The following is a 15,000-nucleotide window of genomic DNA, read 5'->3' as shown; positions in this document are numbered from 1 at the left end:
GCGGTAGAACATGCTGAGCTGAGTATCTCTATCGAACTATTACCAAAAGCTCCGTGTCTGCACACGCAGATGATGACACTGTGATGGTATCGAGCACACCAGAAGCTAAGATGCTGGTAACATACTGGAGGAGTTAAAGTGGAAACTCGCCATAACGGAGACAAATCGACTGCCATACAGATCGACACTGGGAAAGCCATGTAAACCAGTAGAGCCAACAGTTTGATTAAAGAGCTCGGGATTTTATTTTGTTCAAGCCTCAAATGAATAATGTCTAGAATGAAATTGTAAAACAGCATGACCAATCTCGTTCAGAAATAAGGGGAAAGAAACCTACAACAAATCCAGTTTCGCTTTCAGAGGCCAGATTAATACAATGTTATATTGTGTAGTGGACTTTTACGGGATATCAAGCTTAATGGGCAAATATTGAAAGTTTTTCTTATTGCATACTCAGCTCATCAACTCTATCTCATCCCTCCAGCATGTTTTGATATTGAAGCTATTGCTGTAAAGTTAGCTGATATTGAGAGACATTCTGATTGAACTACGACACAAACGGCTGCGTGCATACGCTAGGGATGCTTCTGTTTTGGAGTGAGACTCGTCAGAAATCGAGGTGTCCAGCACCGTTCTGGAGCGCTACCAGGTAGAGAGTGCATTAGCTGGAACAAGTCTGGATCTCCATGGGTGTAAAGATTGCGAGAAGGTTGTGATTAAATTAATTAGCTTCATCCGCAAATAAGTAGAGAAAAATTTGTTCGCGACATATCAGGTGGATGCGGTTTACCCCTTGATCACTTTGGTGGAATACTAAGACATGGTCGTCGTACCTTATACCAAAAATATATGACTATATTGAATGGTATGCTATTTTACTGCTATTGGAAGTAACAAATGTCTTGTACTGCGAACGCCTACTTTAGAAGTCTATGATTGTTGTGTCTAATGAGCTGGTGCTTTAACGTCGGCAGCGGCCATTGAACAACACGATATTAAAGAGTTTGTTTGCAATTTGAGAAACGTTTTTCAGCAGCTTTTCTCTTTAACTGAGCTGCGTTCCTTCATAATATGCAGACCGATGACAGGTGTCTGGTATCTATTGTGTTACCAGGAATCAAGTATTGATAATATGTCGGAGGAAATATATCATAATATGTCGGAGGAAATATATCATCTAGTACATTTCCAGTAAGTACCTGGAAGCATACCAGGTAGGAAATGCGGGCAGCGGAACGTCAGCACTTCCCTTTTTATAAAGGGTTAGAAGAGAACATGAGCGACGATGGTCTGTAAACAATGTTCTGGCTGTCGATGAATGCAGGTTGAATAGTTCTTGAGAAATCTCTGATTGGGATTACGGATAATTTTTTTTTAAATAGTTGGCTTGGTAATACAATAGTAAAGAATTTTCTATATGGAGTAAAGTTTGTGAGCATAACTCGCCTACAGCCGAATCTATTTCGGAAGCTTAAAAGATGGAAAAATCTTCCTTGTGTACACACTTTCAGTATTTGCACAACGCTGAATTGTGGGTTTACATCAAACAGTTGCTATCACCACGTGAGGGACAAGTCCTGCTATTCGGATATGAAAATCAAACCTGGCAAGAAAGTGAGGGACATCTTCCTCCGTCTATTGGCTATGGCTAAATATTTAGTGTGATAGGTGTCGGTAAAAATGTCTAAGGACAGAGACTTTCTTTTCCGGTCAGGCAAACTTTTCTTCAAGTACTTCTTGAAGGACGTGGTAAAGGCAAAGAGGGGAACGCAGCTGTCCAAGATATTTACGAAAGCTTGATGGAAGCGGCCAGAATGGTTTATTCTGGCTATTATGCTTTTATTAGCAGGTAGCAAGAACTGAGGGAGAGAGAGAGAGAGAGCATTTGGTTTTCTATATCAGAGTAAATCGAGGCTTTAGTGTAGGATGCTCTGAATTAACCTAAGGGGTGGTCTCCAGATTTGGATATCTTTGCTTTGATTATTATTTATTGATTTTGTAAATTTCGTCATTCTTAACTCAGTTGTTTTTTTTTTCCTGTGTTGCCTTCGACATCGAAGACTTTAGTGGGCACGAAAAGAAACTCTTGTTAATTGGGTGGTGAACCAATAACTGTGACAAGAATCAATCAACGAAAGAACCTCTTTCATTTCATATTATTTGTTTAAATAAAAAAAAGACGGCGAACTGGCAGAATCGTTACCCCGCCAGACCAAATGCTTAGCGGCATTTCGTCCGTCTTTACGTTCTGAGCTCAAATTCCGCCAACGTCGATTTTACTTTTCATCTTTTGAACACTGGGGTCGATGTAATCGACTAGCCTCCTCTCCCTAAGTTGCTGGCTTTGTGGCAAAAATTTGAAAGCTTTATTTGTTTAAATATTTTATTCTCTTAAGCAAGATATAATCTTCCCCACAACTCATATAGATCACCTTTATAGCACTGGGATTTGGTGCATAATCTATCTAACCATATGCTTGTAATGCACATCGTCTTTCCATATCAAATCCAAATCTAGATTTAAACATAATTTTTTTTAATTCTCTCACCCACATCCAATTCCCGCCGTAACAAGAAGACAATTATTCTTCTTTCTTACTTAGACTAACAGCACTTCACGCACAAAGCTCCATATGATTAAATTTTTCCGGAATTAAAGTGTCATTCGAATATTATATATATTTGATGTATTGATTTAGATTCTGAGTTCTAACGCTATTCTAATGAGTGTGTGTAATTTACTGTAGTGTAATGAATTAATGAAAACAATGGAAATATTTAGGGCTTCAATCAGTGATTTTGTTCGTATATTTGATAACCGTGTGTTTATTTCATGAACGTATTAAGTTTTTAAGGGCGGCAGATTGAAAGAAACAGAAATGTAACAAACAAAGAAACTTGCGATATTTGGTAATGACCTTTGCTGTTCTCAGGTCGACTTAGTCTTTTATCCTTCTGGAATCAATAAAAACAAATTGTACCAGTCCCTTACTGACTCCGATAATTTACAATACGCACACGCAATACATCAATACGCGCATGAGCGTCTAAGTGATCTTATGCTAAATTTATGTGATATAAACAACACAAAAGAAGTTCGGCGCCCATAACTGTCTTTAAGAGCCCAGAGGTTGCTAGCAGGGAGAAAGTGATGAAATGATCTCCTCTTTCTCTAGAGTCTAGAGCAACCCGGGAATTAGTGCTAGATTGTCGATGGATAAAGTCTATTCCACCAAAACAGGGCCACAAAGTTTCCGTCTACAAAATTCCACTCACGAAGATTTCGTTATAAACCCGGCCGCGAATATTTTCCCCGACAGAGATCCAGACCTCGGTTAAGAACTCATTTACATACAGCCAATCAGAGTTCAACTATCAAACATATTTATGAGCGCATAACAAGTGTTGGGCGATAAGATAAGGCCCCTTGCGTAAGGAAGGACCATGCTTCTTTTCTCTTTTAAAAATGCTTGTTGTTCTTGTTCTTGTTTCAACCATGGTTGCCTCTGCGTAATTATTTGTATTGTTGTTTAGTGGAGGCGCAATGGCCCAGTGGTTAGGGCAGCGGACTCGCGGTCATAGGATCGCGGTTTCGATTCCCAGACCGGGCGTTGTGAGTGTTTATTGAGCGAAAACACCTAAAAGCTCCACGAGGCTCCGGCAGGGGATGGTGGTGATCCCTGCTGTACTCTTTCACCACAACTTTCTCTCACTCTTACTTCCTGTTTCTGTTGTACCTGTATTTCAAAGGGCCGGCCTTGTCACTCTCTGTGTCACGCTGAATATCCCCGAGAACTACGTTAAGGGTACACGTGTCTGTGGAGTGCTCAGCCACTTACACGTTAATTTCACGAGCAGGCTGTTCCATTGATTCGGATCAACCGGAACCCTCGTCGTCGTAACCGACGGAATGCTTCCCCATTGTTGTTTACTTTGTAAAGCATTAAGGGGAGAGGGCTGCTAGCACATCACCCTCTACCAACATTTTCCCCATCCACGGTTTTACCATATGGGACCCTAAAAAATTCGTTAATAGCTATAGATGCAAATCTAATTACTTGTTTCTTAAAATCAGGAATAACTTGGCGATCGGTCGACTTACAACACCGTTCTTCGTCTTGAGTTTCCTTGGTAGAGTGTGATTGTTAACTTGACAACAAGGTGAAGGTGAGCTCTTATTGGCTGTAGGCAAATGAGTTCATTACTGGGGTGCGGAACTCTCGTGGGAAAAAAATTTCGCAGCCCGGCCACAGTAGAAGACACTTGTCCAGTGCACCAAGCAGTCGCCACTTTCGAAGAGAGCATCTAAAAGACACAGTGAAGCTCTGTGCCCATGGCCAGAAGTCAATAGTGTGCCCGTGTATGTGTGTCTATATTATGTGTGAATGACTCAACATTGTATGATTGACTATACTGAGTGTGTGTGTCGCTGTGTATATTTATATACCTAAATCTGTATTGTGTGTGTCTGACTCTGTATTGTGGTATAACTGAGTCTGTATCTGTTGTGTATGACGGTCAATACCGTTTGTGTGTGGTGTGTATCTAAGTCTGTATTGTGTATGTCTGGATCGATATCATATGTATGCCTGAGTCCACAGAGCACATTATTTTTGTTTTATCTTACAGTACACTTATCTGTGAGTTTACATAGTGTCTGGATGTTAATATTGTTTGTATTAATCTATATTGCCTATATACCTATCTCTTTATTGTCTGCATGATTCTCTCTCTCTCTCTCTCCCCACTATCTATATGTTCGTCTGTCTTCCTTTCTCTCTATCTCTCTTTCAGTCTGCCTGTCTAGTTCTCTCTCCCCCCCTCTCTCTCTCTATCTATCTATCTGCTAAAGGTGCAAACGAAATCCTGATTGGGTCTATATAAGTCTACAGTGGCTGAATAAACAGCCTGAACATCTCAGTTTCTTGTATCACCTGTTTGTCATATGAATACAGATCTCTCTTCTGTCCAGGTATAATTAAGCCAGCAAAGAGCAGTATTTAGTTTATGTTTCTACAGTCTGAGTTTAAATACGTCCGTGACCAACTAATATTTCCGAAACTCCGAGTTCGATTATTTTTAAAAAATACAATAACCTTGTGGATAAAGTAATTGGACTCCGTCTCTTCTGTACTGTTATTGTGAACAAGGTTCTCGTCGTTTCAGATACATTTTTCAGCAGTTTGTCTCTTTAACTTAGTTGCAGTCCTTGATCATGTGCAGACCGTAGCCGGGTATACATTATATTTCCAGATGTAGATAGCATGTTTTATGAAAAGAACCATTTTGTAAGCTTCTAGTAAGCACCTGGAAGATTACCAGATGGGAAATGCGGCCAATAAGGAAAATTATATATTGTATGTGCGTGAGTCGCCGTGTGTGAATGTATGCGAGTTTGACTGGGGATGTTTATATATGCATGTTTCTACATGTCTGTGGAACTGTTTGCATCTGTGCCTGTGCGACTCTGTCTGTCTGTTAGTCTTTATTCACTGATCAATCTCTGAATTTGAGAAGGGATATGTGTATGTATGTATGTATGTATGTGTATGTATGTATGTATGTGTATGTATGTATGTATGTATGTATGTATGTGTGTATGCAACTCTATATCATGCATATATCATGTCAAGTCACTCACGGGCATTTCTGATGACATGCAACCCAATACAACCGGTTTTATGGTCGGTTCGTCGGTGAATAAACTGTCACGTACATTAACTTAACCTGATCAGTGGGGTTACTAGAGAATCAAGACAAAATAGTACTGTCTAAACGATTAATAAACCAAGCCTTGGATCGTCGACAGCAACAGTGCACGACAGTGTGTGTGTGTGTATGTGTGCATGTGTGTGAGTGTGTGTGTGTGTGAATAATTACAAGATGGAGGGTGATGTAGAATTAACCACTTTGTTGGCAGATAATTGTCATTTAGTCGTGGGTGATAACAATCGAGTTGGAGAACTCTAAAAAGGAAATAAGTTACATATCTCTGATGATTTGACAATATGTCTTCATTATGTAAATAACAATCACCTTGTTAATGAAGCGTACGTAAGGCGAGTTAACTAAATGGGCGTTTGGTAAAAGCTCTTGGGGCTGATGTAATCGACTCATTCCCTCCCCCAAAATTACTGACCTTGTTTTGGATGTGTACATGTAAGCATAGGAATATGTAAATATATCTGCATGGATATGCACATATATATATACATATGTGTGTGTGAGAGAGAGAGAGAGAGAGAGAGAGAGATCACTCATAGTGCTACTGGTAGCATGTAACCCATTACAATCTGTCAAAGGGTGAACGAACTTTGTTGAGTCAATGACCATCCGGTTACTAGGGGTCAGAGAGCCCTAGTCTTTGTGTAGATATCTCTCTAGGAAAAGGAAAACTTTGATGTAACACCTACGACTTTGTATCCAATGATTTTGACTAGTTCTTCTGTTTGGGTAAGTGCATGTGTTGCTCAGAAAGTGGGATCGACCTGCTTTTTCTCACTTTAAAAATCTTAAAGTATACGCATCGCTTGATTCCTAATACCTTTGTTTTATGTTGCATGCTATGGCTGACCGTAGCCAAGAAAGACAAAACACTCAATGAAAAATTCCATGATGAAAGAAAGCATGTGTTAGTTTGGATAGCTCTGTAAACACCGACGGCGGGAAATGCCTATCGTTTTTACATCTAAATTCCTTGCAAGACTGAAAAGCGAGTTGATCCTGGCTATCCGTGCTTAAGAGAACAATCAAGAGATGCTATTGTTCGAAATCGGGTTTCAGCCATCATATATGTATGTATGTATGTATGTATGTATGTATGTATGTATGTATGTTATGTATGTATGTATGCATGTATGTAAGTATGCATGTATGTATGTATTATGTGTGTGTATGTATGTATGTATGTATGTATGTATGTATGTATGTATGTATGTGTGTGTGTGTATGTATTATGTATGTATGTATGGTATGTATGTATGTATGTATGTATGTATTATGTATGTATGTAGTGTGTGTATGTATGTATGTAGTATGTATGTATGTGTGTGTATGTATGTATGTGTGTATGTATGTATGTATGTATGTGTGTGTATGTATGTATGTATGTATGTATGTATGTATGTGTGTGTATGTATGTATGTATGTATGTATGTTGTATGTATGTATGTATGTATGTATGTATTATGTGTGTGTATGTATGTATGTATGTATGTATGTATGTATGTATGTATGTATGTATGTTGGCCTGCATGTATGTATGTACGTATGTATGTATGTAAAATAACCTTAGAATAAACGACGTTTTTACCGTTGTGTTTGGTACGAAAACTACTTTATGGAAGAGTGAAAGCGCAGAGATCTTAATGTTATTCAGGCAGTATTTAAGTCATCGCCAATTCTTTTGTTATTGTTGGTTTTATATTACTTGGTGCTGAGAATAATATTTTACATAAAGACATTGATGAGGAAATGATTTGGGGTGCTTTTGCAGTCGGGGCCATTTTGAGAGCACCAAAATGCTATGGAATACAATTCCAAACTTTGAAATCTGACAATCTGAATGTTTCTTCGATTATTATTATGTTTAGGTCCAGTTTCGTTTCCATCGCTTCAAACACAAACGAATTTTTGCCTTCAAAAGAATTAGATCCGAAGTCGACTAACAAAACCTCCATAACTCTTAAATCAAATTACTGAAACGTACCAGCTTTCAGATCCATGAAATCTGTTTGATCAAGATATTTTCACATCTGTATTATTCTTCAAAATCTAGAACATTGTCCAGCTCTTGTCATTACAATTTCTATTAATTTTTTAGGGATTTTAGTCAATATTCATACAAATGACATTATCAAAACAATTCCTTAGGACTTGGGAATTAATTGCAAATTTTACATTTTTATTTCATGTTGAAATATATCGAGTTACTTTCAAAATACTTAATCAAACCAAACACCGATTTCAATAGGTAGTCAAAAGGCTTGAAATTTAATATTCATTTCATTATTTCATTCAAAGACAATGAATGAAAAAATCTGTGGAGAATTCAAGCTTAGTGAGCCAAGAAAATTCATTTAACTGAGAAAATAATTCTCCATGTATTTCATGTCTAAAAATAGTCTGATTTGATTAAAACACTGAAACACTCATCAAATTGATCGAGAGCTTCACCACATCCATCGAACATTATTATACACTAGAGTTTTCCCCGTCACAAGATGGGTTTTGTGCAAAGTATACTTCAGCCACGATGTGTAATATCAGAAAATATGACATACATACAATAATTATAGTTTAGGTTTTGCCAAAGTATTTAGTGTCAGTCCCTGTTGTATTTTGTCTGCAGAGCTAAACTTCTTATTTCTCAGGTGTATAATTCGTCCCATCACTACTTTATCATTTACTTCACACTCATCTCCTCCTCCTCCTCCTCCTTCTTCTTCTTCTTCTTCTTTTTCTTCCTCCTCCCCTCTTCCTCTTTCTCCACCTCTTCCTCCCCCGATTCTTCCTCCTCCTCCTCCCTCTCCTCCCATCTTCCTCCGCCTCTTCCTCCTCCTCTTTTCTTCTTCTTCTTCTTCTTTTCTTCTCTCCTGCTCCTCTTGTTCTTCCTCCTCTTCTTCTTGCCCTTCTTTTTTCTCCTTCCTCCTCCTTTTACTCTTTCGCTTCCTCCACCTACCCTTCCTCCACCTACCCTTACTCCACCTCTTTCTCTTCCGCCCACTCCACCCTCTCCCCTCTTTCGCTTCCTCCACCACCTCCTCATCATCATCCCTCCACCTCCACTTCTGCCTCCTCCTCCTCTTCCTCTTTTCTTCTTGTTTAACTTCCTCCAACTCTTCCTCCCCTTCCTCTTCGTTTCTCATCGCCCCTGTTCCACCTCCTCCTTTCCCCCTGTTACACATCCTTCTCTTCCTCTCCTACCCTCTTCCTCCCCTTCCTTTCTCTCTTCCCCCCATGTATATTCATCCTACTCCTCTTTATGTTAACTCTCTTGGAATCTACTTTTCCTCTGTCTGTCTGTCTGTCTCTCTCTCTCTCTCTTTATGGTATAAAGCGTGGTTCAGGAAGCCAGTCAACTAAACAACTTTTATACGGGCTGTTATTATATAGAGATTAATAAACCATTGCAAAATTTTGGAACTTTAAAACCTATTTATTGCAGACAACACCTCCTGATACATAATTCAATGGAAACAGAGAGGCACGGTGACCAACAACTTTAATAAACTCTTTTATAAAAGCAATACTTCACATTAAAGGCATCTAGAGAGAGGACCACAGCTATTTGATGCTTTGCTAAAATATGAGAGACCTGCATTGAGTAGGGGTAGATGTTTTCAAGAAACAACTTGATCTTTTGCTGTCCAAGGTCCCAGACGAACCCACATCGTCTTCCTTCTCGGCAAGAAACTAAAAAGAGGGCGACAATATCGAACTCCCTTCTTCACGAAAAGGCAATCGCATAAGAACGGCCATTGAAAAGTTGATTACACTGGCAGTGCCCCAGCATGACCAAAGCCTTTTGAGCTGAAACGTCTAAAGGTATAAAAACGTATAAAAGAATGAATATATATATATTGAGGAAACCACTGACATAAGAAGGTCGGCTATCATTGCGGATGGTGAGTCACGGATGGTGAGTCGACGATTTCCCCTCACAGCTGCACGTACATATGCAATGTTCTTCTCAGTCCTGTTGGTTGCGGGTTTCCCAAACATTTTTGTCAATATCGACATTTTTTCGTCCATCTTGTAAACGTCTGAACCACTCTTACACTGGTGTGTGGCTCATACACTCCTCTCCATACACTTTCTGCAACTTTGCGTAGGCCTCTGAGCAGGTATCGACATGACAACTTTCTCTGTTGTGGTCAATGCGATGGTCACACGCTACACTCCTTCATTCAGCGGAAGTAAGCTAGAATGTTAAAACTTAGTGCGCATGCACAGCAAAGTTCAAGGTTGATCTGTGCCAAGTGGATTTACTCTCCGTGCTTTAGCTCCGTTACTATGGCAACAGGCCGGATATTTAGTGATCAGCCCTCGTATATATATATATAATATATATATATATATATATATATATATATATATATATATATATATATATATGTATGTATATATATATATATATTATATATATATATATATATATATATATATATATATGTATTATATATATATATATTATATATATATATATATATATTATATATTTATTTATGTATTTATATACATATATATGCATAATATATAATTTAATACATATATATACATATATATATATATATGTGTCTGTTTGAGTGAGTGTGTGTGTGTGTGTGTGTGTCTGTGTGTGTGTGTGTGTGTGTGCGTGCGCGTGTGTGAGCGTGTGTGTGCCGAAACTATTTAAAAAAAATCTTTCACGCCGTTCTCGAAACAACTTGACGATGCAGTTGCTTATGTCTTTCCTCGCCATGTTTTGAAGCAAATTTTCTAATCCAACTCCTATTGAACGCAATTTCTATGAAAATAGCTGCAATGATAGCTGACCTTCTTAATGACTTGATGTCAGTGGTTTTCTCAAGACAAAAACAAACAAAATATACCAGTAGTTTGTAGTTAATTATTTTTGTATTTGTTAGCATTCACTTTCATAGCTCTTTCTTTGCTGATATTCCAACGCATTGGCCACTCATTCACATGCTTCACGATATCATCATTATGAAAGTAATAAAGTACAAACGGTTTTGACTTAATACAAGCTTCTCTAATAAACATCTTTAAGAGTAAACGTCATAGGCTTCAGTTCACCAATCACCAGTCTTGAAAGCAAGAATATCGTTCCACATCACTTCTAATATTTATTTTATTGAATCATTAATTTATTTATTTGAAAATGAACAGTTGATACCATTAAGATTGGATTCAGAAACTAAAACTAAAAGAATTTTCCCCAAAACAAAGAAAAACAATATTATATATATATATATATATATACCTTAATTTTGTCTTATTGTGTTGGACTATACGAGTGCTAATAGTAAGCCGCAAATTAAGTTACCACTGATAAATCATGTCAAAAATAGTTATTTTTGTAAAAGCTATTAAAGAGAATATTTTTCAAGTCCATCACGCCTCACTTGACCCACTCCCATCCATTTTGTCATTGCTGATGCACAGGTTCTAAGTTTGACAGCATCATTGTATATTTACTCCTTTGATATGATGAATGTGTATGTCTTGAATAGTCCAGGGTAGTGATGTAGAGCTACAGGTCTGCCCTAGTTGAGCGAACGTATGATCAGAGGTATTCCAGCCATGATCAAATATCATTTTTCTACCAGACACATTCGCTGTATTAACCGAGGTTTAAGACCATGCGGTGTAATTTGATGGTGAGTTTGCTGTTATTTCGCGTAACCATTTACACCTTTCTCTTGTTTCAGTTTGACTTCATCGAAGCATTGGGAGGTAAATGACTCAGCTGAAGTTCATTCAAAATCTTTCGGTAAAGATGCCTTTTTGTCAGATGAGACTATGAAGAAACCAGTGGTTTTGTGGCCTGCTGCTAATTACAAAAATACGGGACTCTCCACAAGATGTCAAAACAGCAAGAAAATTGTGTGAGGGTTAGAAACTGATGGCATAAAAGCAGCATTTGGGCATCGAGATATAGTGGGAGCAATTCAAAGTGACCGGTGTTTGATGTGATGTGTAAGGTTTTTTTGTATATGAGTTTGTACCTTTATTATTCTTGTTACGTGTAACGTACGCATAGATGTGTTCAGACTTTTTTAGTGACAAAACCTGTTAAAAGAGTTAAGCATCGATAGTAGGGATGGTGAAATGTCAATATAAGATATGAATTAGCTGAGTTTAAACTGTAAGTTGTCATTTCATAGAGTTATGAATAAGGCATTTAACTATGTGCCTCATTTCATCTTCCTGATATAAGTGGTTTCTAAATCTAGAGGAAATGTTTTAGACTAGAATCCTAAATGAAGAGGCAACAGGAAACGACTCTAGATAAAAGATGCCTAGAGTTTCCTGCAGAGGAGGGAACTATAGCATTAAGCTTGATAGAAAAGGTTTTCATTTCGCATGTTGATTTTAGAAAGAAACAGAAGCAGAATTGTGGAAATAATTGCAGACATACAGCTACAAAGAAACAAAGATTTAAAAAATATGATAGAATCGATGGAAGCTTGAAATCTAAGAATTACACAGCTGAGGAGATGGTGGTAGTGGATATCAATACAAGATGGTAAGTTTTAAAAACCAGGAGAGTAAAGTAACTGACCATAAAGATAGGGCAAGTATGGAAGCGGGAGAGCGAAGAGAAAAGTAGAGAACATAAATCGTATGATGTAAAGGGGAGAAAGGAAACTAGAGAACAAGACTTGGGAAATTGGGAAAAAGCAGACGATAACCGAAAGATGGAAGAATGAGGGAGGCTGAGAAAAATTTAAAAAATAGAAAAAAATGAATAGTAGATAATAAAGCGTTTGATAAAACTGGTGGAAGATAGATAAAGTAAAAAATATAGTAAAAAAGAAATACTGGTGAGATGTTGAAAAAAACGTATATCCGCCATTCAAGATAAGGATAAATTGTTATTCAAGTTCCTTTTCTATGTACGCATCATTACGTTTACACTGAGATACAGACGCACAGACAGAGCTCTGCACATATATCAAGTACTAATCAATGCTTGCAGCAGGGTTTAATAAAGTAAACTGTCACCAAAGATGTTATAAACCGAGGGAGCTTGGAGGCATATTTTGGATTAGAGAAATTATTAACTTACATGGTAATGCACAAACACAGACTCACAAATGTGTGTGTGTGTGTGTGTGTGTGTGTGTGTGTGTGTGTGTTGTGTGTGTGTGTGATACCATAAGGTTGTAGATATTTTCATGCAGGCTAATTGTTAGTGTACGTGCTTAATGGTGAGACCCATAATCCGTAAAATCGCTGGTCACCAGTGTTGGAGTTTCGTTTCCCCCATTCTGTGCCGATCATTATACTTCTGTACATTTAACTGGGAAAGAAATCTGAACACGGCGCGCTAAAAGCTAACAAAATGATACGGACATGGAATAGAAAATAAGACTTGTACAAAAGAATACGCCTGAGACTAGAAGCGCCTACGAGTGCATGTAGTGATGTAAAATGTCTAGTATCCAAGTGGTATTGAAGATCCATCAACGCAAGATGTGTATGAATAATGTTGGTAATTTAACCCCCAAACTCAAAAAGATCATCGGATTGATAAATGATTCAGCTGAAGCTCCCTCGAAATCTTTAGGTAAAGATGTCTTTTTGCCAGATGGGATTATGAAGAAACCAATGGTTTTGTGGCCAGCTGTTACAAAAATACGAGACAATCCACAAGATGTCAAAACAGCAAGAAAATTTGGCGGGGGTTAGAAACTGATGGCATAAAAGCAGCCCTTGAACATCGAGATGTAAGTGGGAGCAATTCAAAGTGACCAGAAAGTTGTTGCAATCCATTTAAACTATTTTCGAAGATGACTCAGAGGGAGCACGGAACCGCTTAGAGTTGTAGTGTTAATGCTAGAAAATCATAATAAAGTGGGAAGAAGAGGTTATTGAAAGGAAGGTGGGTTGGAATGAGATCATGGTTGAGCTTTCGTCTTCAACCCACCTCGTCTGATTTACTGCCATCCCCACGCAATCTGCTGAGATGGAAAATAGCAAATGAGGACAAAATGTACATGCGAAAAAGTTAGAACGGGAAAGTACATTAATGTAAGTGCTCAAAGGCGGTGAAAAGATATATATTGAGACACAATGAGGTCCTCAAGATTCCGTGTAGTGCCGCTAAGAAGCGGTAAGAAATTATGAATGATAAGCAAGAAACTGCAGATATGTAGCAACAAACTGTTTATTACGTTTGTCTGGCACCGTCAAGTGGTTATCGAAAACACAAGGAGAAACTTTGAATTGCGAGAACTGGGATGGACAATGGGAGATGGTAGCAGGTCATGTCGGGCCTCTTTCTAATACCACCGAAGAAGAAGCCAGATATGAAGAAATGGTATGTGGAACGTAAGATAATACACTTTGTTGAATTCACTGTTCCACATGAAGACAAAATAAATGCAGTTGACGTTAGGAAAGATGACTATTATGTGATGCTACTACAAGACTGTGAAAATTCTGGTTCTTGTAGAAGTTGGATGTATAGACTTTAATGGGACCAGACTGAACTGTAAGCTAATATCAATTGACCTCAAACCTCTACAAGCAAACGCTATCATGAAAGAGATCCAGCATTTGAAAAGAGATGACGAAACCTGGCTAGAGTGATAAAGATCCCAAAATGAATTTAAGATCGAATACTAATCGGTCGAACGAGTAGATGGGACTTCACATCACTGAGTAGGGTCCGGTGCTCTGCAAAGTCATCGAAGGAAGGGTCCGGAAAAGTACGCATTTTCTCACGATGACACCTGAAATCTACTGGGATCCGATATGCAGTGTTTTCGACTCAGTGCACGTGCACAGGCGAGTGATTTCCGGGCCTTCACTGCAGCCAGTGATACCACTTGTGAGTTGTTTTCAACTAGATGGATTGTTGAGGCTTAACCTTTAGATACAAAATGCAGAAATGGTTAAAATTTCCCCTGTTTATAATTATGCCATAATTTACACACACACACACATATATACACACAAGCAAACATACACACATGTACTCCATTCAAGTAAACGAATAAAAAACGAAAGAAAAAACGGACGTCTTAGCTTGACACTCGGTGAAAGGAGAGAATTTGACGTTTCGAGCATAGCTCTTCGTCGGAAAGAAGAAACAGAAAAATCCAAAGATGGAAATGAAATCGCCAACGGCACACGTGTAGTTACGTTGTTGATAGATAGATAGATAGATAGATAGATAGATAGATAGATAGATAGATAGATAGATAGATAGATAGATAGATAGATAGAGAGAGAGAGAGAGAGATTTAGATAGATAGATAGATAGATAGA

The sequence above is a fragment of the Octopus sinensis genome, linkage group LG10 (assembly GCF_006345805.1).
Source record: "Octopus sinensis linkage group LG10, ASM634580v1, whole genome shotgun sequence".
Lineage (NCBI taxonomy): Eukaryota > Metazoa > Mollusca > Cephalopoda > Octopoda > Octopodidae > Octopus > Octopus sinensis.
This window is presented reverse-complemented; position numbering follows the sequence as displayed.